This window comes from Acinonyx jubatus, chromosome B3 (assembly GCF_027475565.1).
Source record: "Acinonyx jubatus isolate Ajub_Pintada_27869175 chromosome B3, VMU_Ajub_asm_v1.0, whole genome shotgun sequence".
NCBI classification, from domain to species: Eukaryota; Metazoa; Chordata; class Mammalia; order Carnivora; family Felidae; genus Acinonyx; species Acinonyx jubatus.
In genome coordinates this window covers 75,830,995-75,844,753 of record NC_069386.1, presented here as the reverse complement: position 1 = coordinate 75,844,753, position 13,759 = coordinate 75,830,995, and positions in this window count along the sequence as shown.

The window sequence follows — 13,759 nt, the reverse complement described above, 5'->3', positions numbered from 1 at the left end:
AACATAGCCCATCTGAAAATATAAGTCAACACACATGTTTTTATTTATTTTTTAAATGTTTATTTATTTTTGAGAGAGAGAGAGAGAAAGAGCTCACAAGCAGGGGAGGGGGCAGAGAGTGAGAGAGGGAGACACAGAATCAGAAGCAGGCTCTAGGCTCTGAGCTGTCAGCACAGAGCCCAGTGCAGGGCTTGAACTCATAAACCGTGAGATCATGACCTGAGCTGTTGTCAGACGCTGAACCGACTGAGCCACTCAGGAGCCCCACACAAATGTTTTTATTATAACAAACTGGGCAAATCTGACTTGGAAATCTTCAAGAGGCCTATGGGATCCTGCTATCGGCATAGCTCACTTTGAGCAGACACAGGCTAATGGAATCCAACTTGTTTGACCAAAATAAGTTTTAGATGTTTAAAGGGAAGAATACAGTCATTAAAAAAAGACCCCCAAATTTTTGTTCATCCTTAAAGCAATATGCTGCTGTGCAAATTTATATTATTATCAATTTTATTAAACAGGAACTAATTATTCATGCTTAAGCATTTTGTTTAATGAAGGATAACTGTGCCTGTGAAGACAGATGATCGGGGTGGTTAGAAATCTAGCCATAGGATGGTCCTACTATGTGTTCCATTAAGGCATCAGTTTTGCAATATCATAAATATGGTAAACAAAAGCAAATTAAATTTTTGTAAGAAGAAATTTATATTTTTAGGAAGTCCAGCTTCATTAATTAGAACTATTACTAAAACCATCACACCAAAAAGTATTCAGATAACACTAATATGAGCTCATTCATTGATACATTCATCCAGTAAATATGCATTTTGTTACTTATAGCATTGGGAATGAAAAGAAGAATAGGAGAGACAATCTCTGTCCTTGTAGATTTCCAGTCTAGTGGGAGAGACGAAAAAGGAAACCAACAATTACAGTCAAGTATACTACCTATTAGCGCCTTATGGAATAACTGAACAAGCATACTTAACCTATTAATAATGGATGGTGGGCAAAGGAAGGTTTCATAGTAGAGTGAAAGATGAAGAGACTGCTTGAAGAACTGAGTGTAGAGAAGTGAAAATTCGAGAGGTATAGACTTGAAGGAGGTTTAACATGACAGAAGCATAGAGTTTGGTGTATCTATCGTTGGGGTGGGGAGTGCCAAGAAATGCAATGAGAGTTACATAGAGATCATCATTAAAGCTCCTGTCAAGGCCTTTGAAATTTATCGTAAAGACAAGAGGAAGCCACTGGAAAGCATTAAAAAAAATCAGATTTAAAAAGGTTACACTTTCATTTTAGACAAATTGCGTTGGGTTGGCTTTATTTTTATGTCACCATTATTGAGAAATGCATTACACACCATAAAGTTCACTCTTTAAAATGTACAATTCACTGTTTGTTAGGAAATGTACAGAGTTGTTCAACCATCATCACTAATTCCAGAACATTTTCATCATTCTAAAAAAGAAACCTAACGGTCATTAGCACTCATTCTACATTCCTCCAATTCAGCCCCTAACAACCATTGATCTATTTCTGTCTCTATGCATTTGACTAGTCTGAACATTTTATATGCATTGCATTATAAATTATGTGGTTTGTTATGACTGGATAATTTCACTTAGCATCATGTTTTCAAGGGTCACCTCTCTTGTAGCAGGTATCAGAACTTCATTCCTTTGTATGGCTGGAAATATACCACATTTGCTAATCTGTTCATCTGTTGATGAACTCTTGAGTTGTTTTTACTTCTTGGCTATTCTAACAATGCTGTTTTGAATATTGTGCATAAGATTTTTTTCATTTATTGTTGGTATGTACCTAGGAGTGGGTTTTCTGGGTTATATGGAAACTCTAGATTTAACAATTTGAGAAGCAAACTGTTTCAAAGTGGCTGCACCATTTTTACATTTCCACCAACAATCTATGAGAGTTATAATATTCTCCCCAGTCCTGCCAGCCCTGTTATTGTATGTCTATAAATTTTTAAAAAATCATCTTAAGGGTATGAAGTGGCACCTCACTGTGGTTTTGACTTGCATTCCCCTGATGATGAATGATATTGAGCATCTTTCATGTGCTTATTGATCATTTCTATATTTCCTTTAAGAAATTTCAAGTCTTTGCCCATTTTTAAACTGGGTTATTTGTCTTTTTGTTGAGATAATAGGGTCTACATGTATTCTGGGTACAAGTCTCCTATGTTTTTACATTCTTGATGATGTCCTTTGAAGAATAAAAGTTTTTAGTTTTGATGAAGTCCAGTTTATGTTTTCTTTTGTCACTTATTCTTTTTATCATATATAAGAAATCATTGTACAATCCAAGGTCACAAAGATATTCCCCTATGTTTTATCCTAAGAATTTTATAATTTTATTCTTCTATTTAGGTTGTTTATCCATTCTGAATTTATTTTTGTATATGGAGTGAGGTAAGGATCTAACATCATTCTTTGACATGTTGATATTCAGTTGTGTCAGCACCATTTATTGAAGAAAACGTTTTTCCCTGATAAAAGGTTGTGGAACTCTTGTTGAAAATTATTGGGCATATTGCATGGATTTAATTCTGGGCTCTCAATTATATTTCATTGCTTTATATATATCTATCCTTTGCTAGTACTACAGTGTGTTTTGATTGCTGTAACTTTGTATTAAGTTTTTAAATCAGGAAATCTAAATTGTTGAACTTTGTCCTTCTTTATCAAGATGGTTTTCACTATTAGGATCAACATGTGAATTCTGAAAAAGGAAAACAAAAAGAAACTGGGACTTTTACAAGGATTGTGACAAATCCATAGATCTGGAGTTTAATGCTCTCTTAACAATATTAAATCTTCTAATCTATGAACATGAATTTTTTTTTCATTTATTGACATATTTATTTTCTTTCAATAATGTTTTATAGTTTTGAGTGTGTAAAACTTGCATTTCTTTAAATATATCTAAGCTTTTGATTATTTTGGATAATGTTGTAAATGGAATTGTTTTCTGAATATCATTTCCAAATTGTTCATCGGTAGTATACAAAAATACAACTGATTTTTCTGTACTGATTTTATATCACAGAAACTTGATGAACCCATTTATTAATTCTAAAAGTGTTTTTTGTTTGGTGGTTGGTTGGTTTGTTGTGGATTACCCTGGATTTTACATCTACAAATCATATCATCCATGAGGTATAAACAGAGATAGTTTTACTTCTTTCTAATCTTGATGCTGTTTATTTCTTCTTAACTAATTCTTCTGGCTAGAACATCCAATACAATACTAAAGAGAAGAAGTAGCAATAGTGGATATCTTTTTCTTGTTTCTGATCTTAGAAGAAAAGCATTTGTTCTTTGACACTACGCATGAGGTTGTCTGTAGGTTTTCCATAGATGCCTTTATAAATTTGAGGAAGTCCCTCCTATTTCTAACTTGTCAAGTGTTTTTATCATGAAATGGTATTGGATTTTGTCAAATGCTTTTTCTGCACCAGATGAGATGACTATATTGTTTTGTCCTTTATTCTATTAATATGGATTACATTGATTTTCATATGCTAAATCAGTCCATCATTCCAAGTTATATATACCACTTGGTCATGAAGTATAATCATTTTTATATGTTATTGGATTAAGTGTGCTAGTATTTTGTTGAGGATTTCCTCATCTATGTTCATAAGGGATATTGATATGTATTTTTATTTTCTTGTGATGTGTCTTCCTGGTTTTGACATCAAGGTAATACTGGCTTCACAGAATGAATTATTTGAGATTTGAAGAATGGATTAAAAAGAAAAAGATAGTGCATGTTGGACCAATGAAATAGCTGTTTCAATAACTCAGGTTGATATTATTAACATATAGTTTAGAATAATGATAATGAGAGTAGAATTGGAAAAGATGTCAACATTCAATATCAGGGGGGAAAAAGTTAAATTTTTCCTTGGTAAGACATAGTACTTTTGAAGAAAACAAACTGCCAATCTTATATAAGCTTTGAGAAGCAAAATAAAATAAAATAAAATAAAATAAAATAAAATATTCAGGACTTGGAAGACTTTCAGGAGGTGGGTGTGTGGAGTGTGGCATTGGTAATTGGCTGCTACTAATTGGCTCTTTTTCAGAAGCATGGTTACTGATATGAAGTTGTAATTGATCAATTAGCATGGTTTTAAGCTTCTTGGCATGAGAGTCCAGTGATTACTTAATATTATAGACAAAAGAGAATAAGAATATGTTATTCTCAGAGAGAAATGAACATATTAAAACTGAATCCAAGCCATATATGATTTGATGGGACAGTGAAGAACAGGAATACACAAAAGATGCCATTCAGATTTCTGGCCTGGACAATTAAATGTAAGCTCTTCTAGGTCAAGGATCTATCTCTTTTGTTGCCTGATGTATTCCAAGCCCCTAGGAAATAACCTGGCATATGGCAGGCATTTTACAAATATTTTTTGAATAAAAAAATTTCCATTAGCATGGAATAGATTAATGTAATTACAAAATACAGACACGCTCAATTTCAGTTACCTACAAGGTATTCAAAAGAAGATAATTTATAGTAAACTGGATATAAACGTTTTGAATTAGGACAGACATTTACTCTGATTAGATTTTTTAGCCACTAGCATACAGATGGTTATTGAAAACATAAGATCAGATGAAATATACAAATATTGAACACCATTAGGACAGACATCTGTCAATCACAAACAGTTAAGGAACCAGGGCAGCTACAGAAGCTGCAAAGAAGACTGACAATAAAAGACCTAAAATAATAAGAGAAATGTGGAAGCTAGGGGAAAATTTTTTTCTTTGATTTTTCCCTCCTGAAGGAAGAAGTTAACCTTGTCAAATGATCTCTGGGGAGTAAGCAAGAAAAGGGCTTCAAAGTACCCACTGGATCAAGCAACATTCAAGTCATGGTGTCCTTGACAAAAGCCTTTTCAGTAGAGTGTTAAGCTCCATGTGTGGAAGAGTGCCCAGGTGAAAAAAAGTGAATAGGTCAAGATGTGAAGGAAGAGAGCAGGATAAGTAGTATCTAGAGATAGGCTTTGGGTTGAGAAAAGGGGTTTATTTTATCTTAAGTTGGAGAAAAGGAGAGCATGTTAAATGCTGCCCAGGAAAAAAATGAAGAGTGGTTTAAAATATAGAAAAGCTAAAAGCTGATCAAAAAGCTAACATATAGGGAAGTAGGAATTTGTAATTCTATATTTTCTCTCTCAAAACCCTTGGAACTCTAAATTTCCATAATTATTTGAACTGTCTACATAAGTAGCTATGTTTTATCAGGAAATCATTAATAGACATTTTATTCTAAGTAATACAATTATAATGTAATACATGCCAAAATTGATACAGTCCTTTTTATTCTTTTATGAAAGATATAAAACAGAAAAAATACTGTACTTTTTAATTCTTTCACAAATTTTATGTTGAAAGACTATACATTTATCAATAAGTTGCAGGAACTTTTCAATATTTGAAGAACATATGCCCTCACCTTCTATGTATCAATTGTTAATATATTTTTAATTTATTACTATATATCAATGTTTATTAATTTTTGAGAGAGAGAGAAGGGAGGGGCAGAAAGAAGGGAGATAAAGAATCCCAAACAGGTTCTGTGCTGTTAGCACAGAGCCTGACACAGTGCTCAAACTCACGAACTATGACATCATGACCTGAGCTGAAATCAAGAGTCTGACGCCTAACCGACTAAGCCACCCTGGCGCTCTTCGATTGTTAATATTTTACTCATTTTTCTCCCCTTCTCTCATTCCCAACCCTCCTCTTTCTCAGTCTCTCTCTCTATCATGTTCTTTAATAAACCATTTTAGGATTAGTTGCAAATATTGTGACACTTCATCTCTAATTAATTCAGTATGAAACATTAATCATCTAAGAACAGGGACATTCTCTTACATAACCATAATAAAATTGTAATAGAAAGGACATTTAACATTGATACAATACTATTATCTAATATAGTCTCTATTAAATTCTGCCCACTATCAATTATCTCAATAATGTGTTCTATAAATCTTTATTTTAAGATCCAGAATGCAAAATAAGGATGGCACATTTTGTGTAGTTGCCATATATACTTCAACTTCCTATAAACTACAGACTTTTTATACATTTCTTTCTAAAAAGTACAGAATATAAATATTTTTATTTTTTTAACGTTTACTTATTTTTGAGAGAGAGATGGAGAGAGAAAGAGCACAAGCAGGGGAAGGGCAGAGAGACAGACAGACAGACAGACAGACAGACAGAATCCAAAGCAGGCTCCAGGCTCTGAGCTGTCAGCACAGAGTCCGACATGGGCTCAAACCCACGGACTAGGAGATCAAGACCTGAGGCGAAGTCTGATGCTTAACTGACTGAGCCACCCAGGTGCCCTGATATTTTTAGATAGTCTACTCCAGATTGCTTTACAGAATGTCTCTTAATTTGGGTTTTCTAATTGTTTCTTCATTTATTTTTTCATGATTAGATTTAGTTAAGAAATTTAGGTGAGACTACTACTTGAGTGATTAATTCATCATATTGTAAAGTACATGATGTCAATTTGTATGATAAGTGATATTAAGAATAGCCATTTGATTAAACTGGTCTTTATCAGATTTATCCATTGAAAAGGCACTTTTTCCTTTTGTAGTTAATAAATATTTTTTGAAATAATGCATTGAGCTTGCACAAGTATCCTGTTTTTCAAAGATATCTTACCCAGGGTTTTTAGCATCTACTGATGACTTCTTCCTAAGTCTATTATCGCTATGGTGGCTATGAAATGGAATTGTGCTATCACTGTCATTTCTTCTATATTAAATAGTGTAGTTGGCCTTATTGTTTTTTGCAAATGAGATAGTTATGTCTATATCCCCTTTAATTTTAATTTTTTACAAATAATTATTAGTCTAAATTAATGGATTGATTTGTAATTCAGTATTATATTTTTTCTATTATTATTTTGATGCTCTGTATCTCCTAAATTTAGCCAATGAGACAACTTTTTAACATCTTGCCTCTGTCAAGTCATTCCAGTGTTTGAGTACTTTGTTATCTAATTATAAAATTACATTCCTTTATGTTTAGAATTATATGAATATGTATGTGTACATATATGTGTTATGCATATATATAAAATTATAAGTTTGTTCTGTCTCTAATTCAAATTAAAAAGCTAAAGGTTTTCTTTCTCTTTCTTCCATGTTTTATCATATATCCCTTTTTTTACAATGAATTTAATTCTCAATAATATTGATATTTTAAATTATTTTCTCAGTTCTATTAAACCCATGAAATAGTTTCAGATTTACTTCACTGATGCCACTAACAACACATTTAAGTAGTATTCAAGATTGCTTTTTGTTCCTAAGATATATTCTATTTATTGGTAACAATAGTAAGTAAATAATTCTCTCAGTCTTTTAAAATAAACCAATGCTTTTATATTTTTATTAAGATAAGTCTTATAATAGCAAAGTTGATCACAAATATAATTATAAGGATATATTAATGAAGAGAAAGCCAACCAAAATTTAAATCAACATTACAGTGCTCCCTTCTCTCCTTTTACTTTGTGAATGTCACATTAGAAAATGACTGACTTGAAAAAAGACTGACTTTGAAGTTAAAAAATGACTGAAGTTAAATTCTGATGGTAATTTGGGGTACAAAAGGCAAAAAATATATAATTCTCTCTCGCCAAGTTTATTAAAATGTCACCCCAGTATTAGGTCTCGCTTGGAGGGAGAAAAGAATTACTGGTGCTCATTAAAAATAATAATGTTCATTTCTGAATGGTTATCAGAGATGTATATTTTTGGGGACAAAAGCCACCTGTGTTCTCAAAGGTATGGATAAAAAGAGATGAGCCCATTTAACAGGCTTCGTTTCACATTCTCTGTCTTTATTATTTCAAAATGATACCTTTGCAGTTTAGAGGGACCAGTAGGCAGTGTTACAACTAAAATTGAATAAAATTCCAAGCTGTGTCAAAGACATTGTTTGAATTCACTTAAAAGTGTTTTATGTCACTGCTCACCAACTCCCCTTCTCTAGTCATGATCTGCCTGTGGCAAACTGTTTCTCTCTGGGACTGAAAAGATTACTCCCACTGATACTCCTCTGACAGTGTGAATATTGACTTGCACTTATAAAGGTCAGACAGTTCCACTAGTTAATAGGAGTGAGAAGAGCAGTTCCAACAAGTCTCTTTGAAGGGAATTTAACCTTAAAATTGCAAAGCATGCTGCTCTGTGGAGCCAGTTTTGGCAACTAACACAATACACGCTTCTCTGCTTTCCAAAAATACCAACGGAGCCCAAAAGTTAACATCAGAAAAGGGAAACAAGCATGCCATGTAGCAGACAAACGTAGTCCATGGGAACACCATCCAGAATGTTCCTTGTTATTTTTATTTTTTAAAGAGAGTTGAAGACTGTGGAGTCATTTGCCGGGCCTTTAACTTTCTTCAATGTATAATAGCCTTTTCGACTTTTAAGAGCCATGTGCTGTAAGACGATAAGACACCACATATATTTTTCTCAGCGTCATTCTGACACAAGATCAAGAAAGAGAGTTAATCCCAGCGGAGCCTGGCATCTCCTTACTTACCTAGCCTTTGAAAAGTCCTCTGCCTTCTGTTACTGCCTCATGACTGAGAGTTCAGGAAAGGCGGACATAATTTAAGGTCTCTGGGAATGTAGCCTATCTGTTAATAGCAGTGTCCTGAGGTACAATGCAAGAAGGATGGCAGTGAGAAAACGGGACTGAAAACGAAAATGAGACTTCACTTTTCATCCTGATGGAAAGTAAAACCAATATTTTTAATTTTTAATAAAACCCGTTTATATCGTGGCACCAGCAGCAGAAAGATTGTGCTGCATATAGATGAAGATTATTCCCTAGTTTGTCTTGAGCAGTGCAAGACAGGCGACATAATGATGAAGAGGGCCTTTTACAAGTAATAAAAAGGAAGAAGAAGTCCTGGGTATCTTGGGGAGCAGAGCCCGCCTGATTCCAGAGCATTATTTTAGAAATGGCATTATGGCTTTCACCGCTTTAAGTTTGGCATCAGCGAGATTTTAGATTGTGCTAAAATCATCCTTAATGTCCTTTCTGCCTCATCAGTGGGGGACCATTCAAGTAACAAAGTGCCAATCAGGGGCTCTTGTTCCTCTTTAGCTTGGAGATATTACTGTGGAGGTTTTTGAGAGCATGATCTCTCCGCTTGAGATGCCCTTTATTATAACTATAGTTAAGGGTCTGCTGACTTAGCCATTATAAACCCCTAATGTTCTCCACTACAAAAATCTGCTCTAAAATAAAGCTTAGCATACTAAGTTGGAGCCCATGGGAGCCCTGATTTTTATAAATTTGAAGGGAATAAAATACGCATTTGAGTTAAAAAGAGAGTAACACAAATATAAACATCAAAGCTATGTGAGTTATGTGTGTCACTGCTCTGGTATCTCCAAAAAAAGCATAATTAATTAAAATGAAGTTGGAAAGTAATTAGCTCATAATGTACACTAATCATTTTTTGTAAGTTTGGAGTATGAAAATGTAATTAAGAAAAAGAAAAATGGGTTATAGACAGGATCGTTTTGATTGAGAAAATTGTGAGTTTTTACCTCAACTATTTTCTAAAAACATGGACCTGTATTGCTATTACAGAATCTATGAAGTGTTTTAGTCAATGAGTCAGATACTTCTAATGCTTAAGCTTCTCCAAGTTTCTTAGCCATCCATCTTCAAGGGCTTTATTAATTGAGTTGAGCAAGAAACAAATTGGTTTAAAAAAAAAAAGAGCTGAAAAGCAGTATTACAAAGGAAGTAGCAGGAACTATATCTCAGTATCTTTTCATTCTGAAGACTATTATTATTAGAATATATACTTTTAATGTCTTCTTTTTTTAAGAAAATGCCTAAAGAAACATGCACTTTTCTAGTGATACAGGCTTTTCAGAATTTTTTAGAAATCAAAACATGTTAATAATCTTCCAATGCATTAACCTTTCTGCAGATAACAATTGTAAACTCAGACAAAATTAAACAAAACGAAACAAAACAAAAAAAATCCATCTTAAGGCTCTGGAGAGTAAACAAAGGTAGGCAGATTCTGGAGATGAGTTGAGACTTGGAAGAGGGGGCCTCCTCCACAGGATGAGTTTGCAATTTGTACAAAACTTTATAAAGGAATAAACAAGGCAATACCTTAGAAAGTTAATATCCTCTTTTAGATAATGTGGTCAGGAAAGGCCATTGTGAGGATTCATATTGAAACTAAGAAGTAATGGATATGAATTGGCCAATTCGTAGAATTTCTGAGGAAGGATATTAGAGTCAAGAGAAAGAACAGTTGCTGAGGTGCTAAGGCAAGGCTTGACATGATCCAGAAGCTGAGAGAGACCCATGGAGCTGAAGACTAGTGATTAAGAGGAAAAGAGGTGAGAAGTGAAGCTGGAGAGGAAGACAGGAGTCAGATCATACATCAAGAAGAAATGTACGTATGACCTACATTATGCAAGAATTGCATACAGAAATATAAATAAGATATGATTCTTTTTTTTTAAATTTTTTTTAACGCTTATTTATTTTTGAGACAGAGAGAGACAGAGCATGAACGGGGGAGGGTCAGAGAGAGAGGAAGACACAGAATCTGAAACAGGCTCCAGGCTCTGAGCTGTCAGCACAGAGCCCTATGCGGGGCTCGAACTCACGGACTGCGAGATCATGACCTGAGCCGAAGTCGGCCGCTCAACCGACTGAGCCACCCAGGCGCCCCAAGATATGATTCTTATACAAAGAGATCTCCCAGTCCAGTGGTGAAATGAAGTTTTTTGGATTTGCTGTCAAAGTGGCTTGCTACAGGTGGATTCTAATCGTATCTCTATTCGGTCACTTTCCAGCTTGGAGGCAGGCCGAGAAGGTCCTTAAAAAATGTGGGGTTTTTTTGGATGGATGGATGAATAGATGGACAGATGACACATTGAGAAAGTCCAGCTGGCTGCTGAAACAACACCTCACAAGTGACATTTTCATGGCACTGTCACTATATGCAGATTCTCAAAATGAGGTATAATTTAATAAAATTCTCGCTCTCTCTCTGATGTTTTCAATTTTCTTAAATGAAATTGAATAATCCCAGAAGCAATAATCAAGAGTAGCAGTGGCATAAGTCACCCAGGAAACTAAACTTTGGTGGCCATAGAAAAAAATCAGGGGAAAGGAATTTCTGGGTTGTTAGAAAGCTAGATAGAGTCTCTTCAGGAATTCCAGTTCATGTCTTGCCCCCCACCCCGCCCCCCGCCTTATTTTATTGGAATGTCTCTCTTTTTGCTAACTTTATGTAACACATGCTCAAATATTTTCACATCTTAAGGATGTGTTCTTCCTTTAACCTTGTATTTCCAACTACTTATGGCACTATTTCTGTGCTTTCATTCTTAGACAAGCCTCTAGGAACAATAAACTCTAGTCATCACGCCCACTTCTCCACTTTCCATTCATTCTCCAATGACTAAAATATGGCTTCTGTTCCTTTTTTTCCCCACTGAAACGGTTTTCTTTTCTCTAAGGTTCTAGTAACACACTTGTTACTAAACCAAGTATGCATTTTTATCCCCATTTGTTGTCTTTTTGTAACTTTTGTCTCTGTTAACTACAGCATCTTTCTTAAAATGACTTTATCATTTTCTGTCATGCAAATTCCTTCTGATTCTCTTCCTATTCTATGAGGCATTCCTGAGATCACATTTCCACTGGCATTTCTGTGGTCACCTAATCAAACCATCAATTTATTTTAATTATGTAATTTTCTTGGACAATATTTTAAAATTCCACAATGCTAACTGTGGCATATCCTCAGATGGCCCATTCCTGTATATCCAGCACCTACAACAGTTCTTGACAGTAAGGAAATATTTAATTAATATGCTTTGAATCAATAGGTGTGTATCTGGATAAATCTGTATGAGAAGTCATAAACTAGAAATCTTTGGGATGAATGTGAACCACATGTGTTTTGGGGGATCACATCATTACAAATATACTTCACACAAATATTTAGAGTTTTTAAAACCTAGATTGTAAGTTCTCTTGAAAAAAAAAAAAAGGAAGCTTTTGTAACATCAATCCTACATTCTAGCATGGCGATGGTCAGTCGGAGCTAAGTTAGCATGTGTTGTCCAATTTGTCACTGTCAGACTGACTCCATCTTCCTCATATAGGTTACCTGCCTGGTCCCAGTAAGCATCCAATTAAATACTTAGAAAAGAAAAGAGAAAAGAAAAGGAAAAGAAAAGAAAAGAAAAGAAAAGAAAAGAAAAGAAAGGAAAGGAAAGGAAAGGAAAGGAAAGGAAAGGAAAGGAAAGGAAAGGAAAGGAAAGGAAAGGAAAGGAAAGGAAAGGAAAAGAAAAGGAAAGGAAAAAAACAGCTTGTACATACATAAACTATTTATGATCCAGACTATGTTACTTTTCCTCCAATTTTCTCATCAATTTCCTCCTTAGACATGTACCAAATTTCAGTGAAGAAAAATATGAGCCATGTTACTTAAGCCAGAAAACAGGGGCCTTTGATTTTGCTCCCATTTACTTATTACATCTTATCAACCCTACAACATATCAATATACATCATAAATATCTCTGATTTATCTCTTCTCTTTTTTTTAAATTTTTAAAATATTTATTATATATATATATATAGAGAGAGAGAGAGAGAGAGAGAGACAGAGACAGAGAGACAGAGAGACAGAGCATGAGGAGGGGAAGGGCAGAGAGAGAGAGGGTGACACAGAATCTGAAGCAGGCTCCAGGCTCTGAGCTGTCGGCACAGAGCCCGACGCGGGGCTCAAACCCACGAACTGTGAGATCATGACCTGAGCTGAAGTCGGGCGCTCAACCAACTGAGTCACTCAGGCGCCCCTCCTCTTCTCTTTATTTTAGTCACACATTATCTGTTCCCTATAAATGCTATAAGCTCCTAACTGCTCTTCTGGCTTGTCCTTGTTGCCTCTGTATTTATCCATCTAAAAACATCCTGTGCGTCCTTCATGTCTCCATTCTCTGAGAAGCTTATCTGACTTAGGAGGAATTGCATCTATTTCTCCCTGTGTCTAGTAAATTATTATTAATGTAACATTTTATTAGAAAAAAATGACAATAATTATAGGCAAAATACATTAAGCAGTTTATATAGAACAGCACTATCCTAATAATATATGTGTTATTTTATTTGTGCAATATTCTGAGATAGATAAGATTATTATCAATATATAGAGATGAAGAAGCAGAGATACCAACAGATTTATTAATTTGACTAAAGTAGGGTTGGTGTTTAAATTCCACTAATCTGATTCCAAAGCATATAGTCCCTCCTAAATCTGTGATTGTTTACTCAACAAACAGCAGCAATTTATTATAGGGTTTTGATAATAGTTTCATAGTTTTTAAAATCTGTGTGATTAACAGTGATTGATATCCAAACGATCATAGAAGTTTGATGCCTATAATGAAGCATTTGCATTTAGGTCTCAATGTTATGTCATTGGCTTTTAATATGTTATTTAATGTGCTGAGTGATTCTTATCTGGGCACCCCAGGTTCTGAGCTACTAGTTGGTAGCTTAACCATACTTTGCGATTTTTTTTTTATTTTGGTAAAATAGCCAAGTCATATAGAGTAAAAAGAATATGTTTCTGGACCTTCATTAGTAACTAGAAAACTTACTTTTGATTAGACTTATT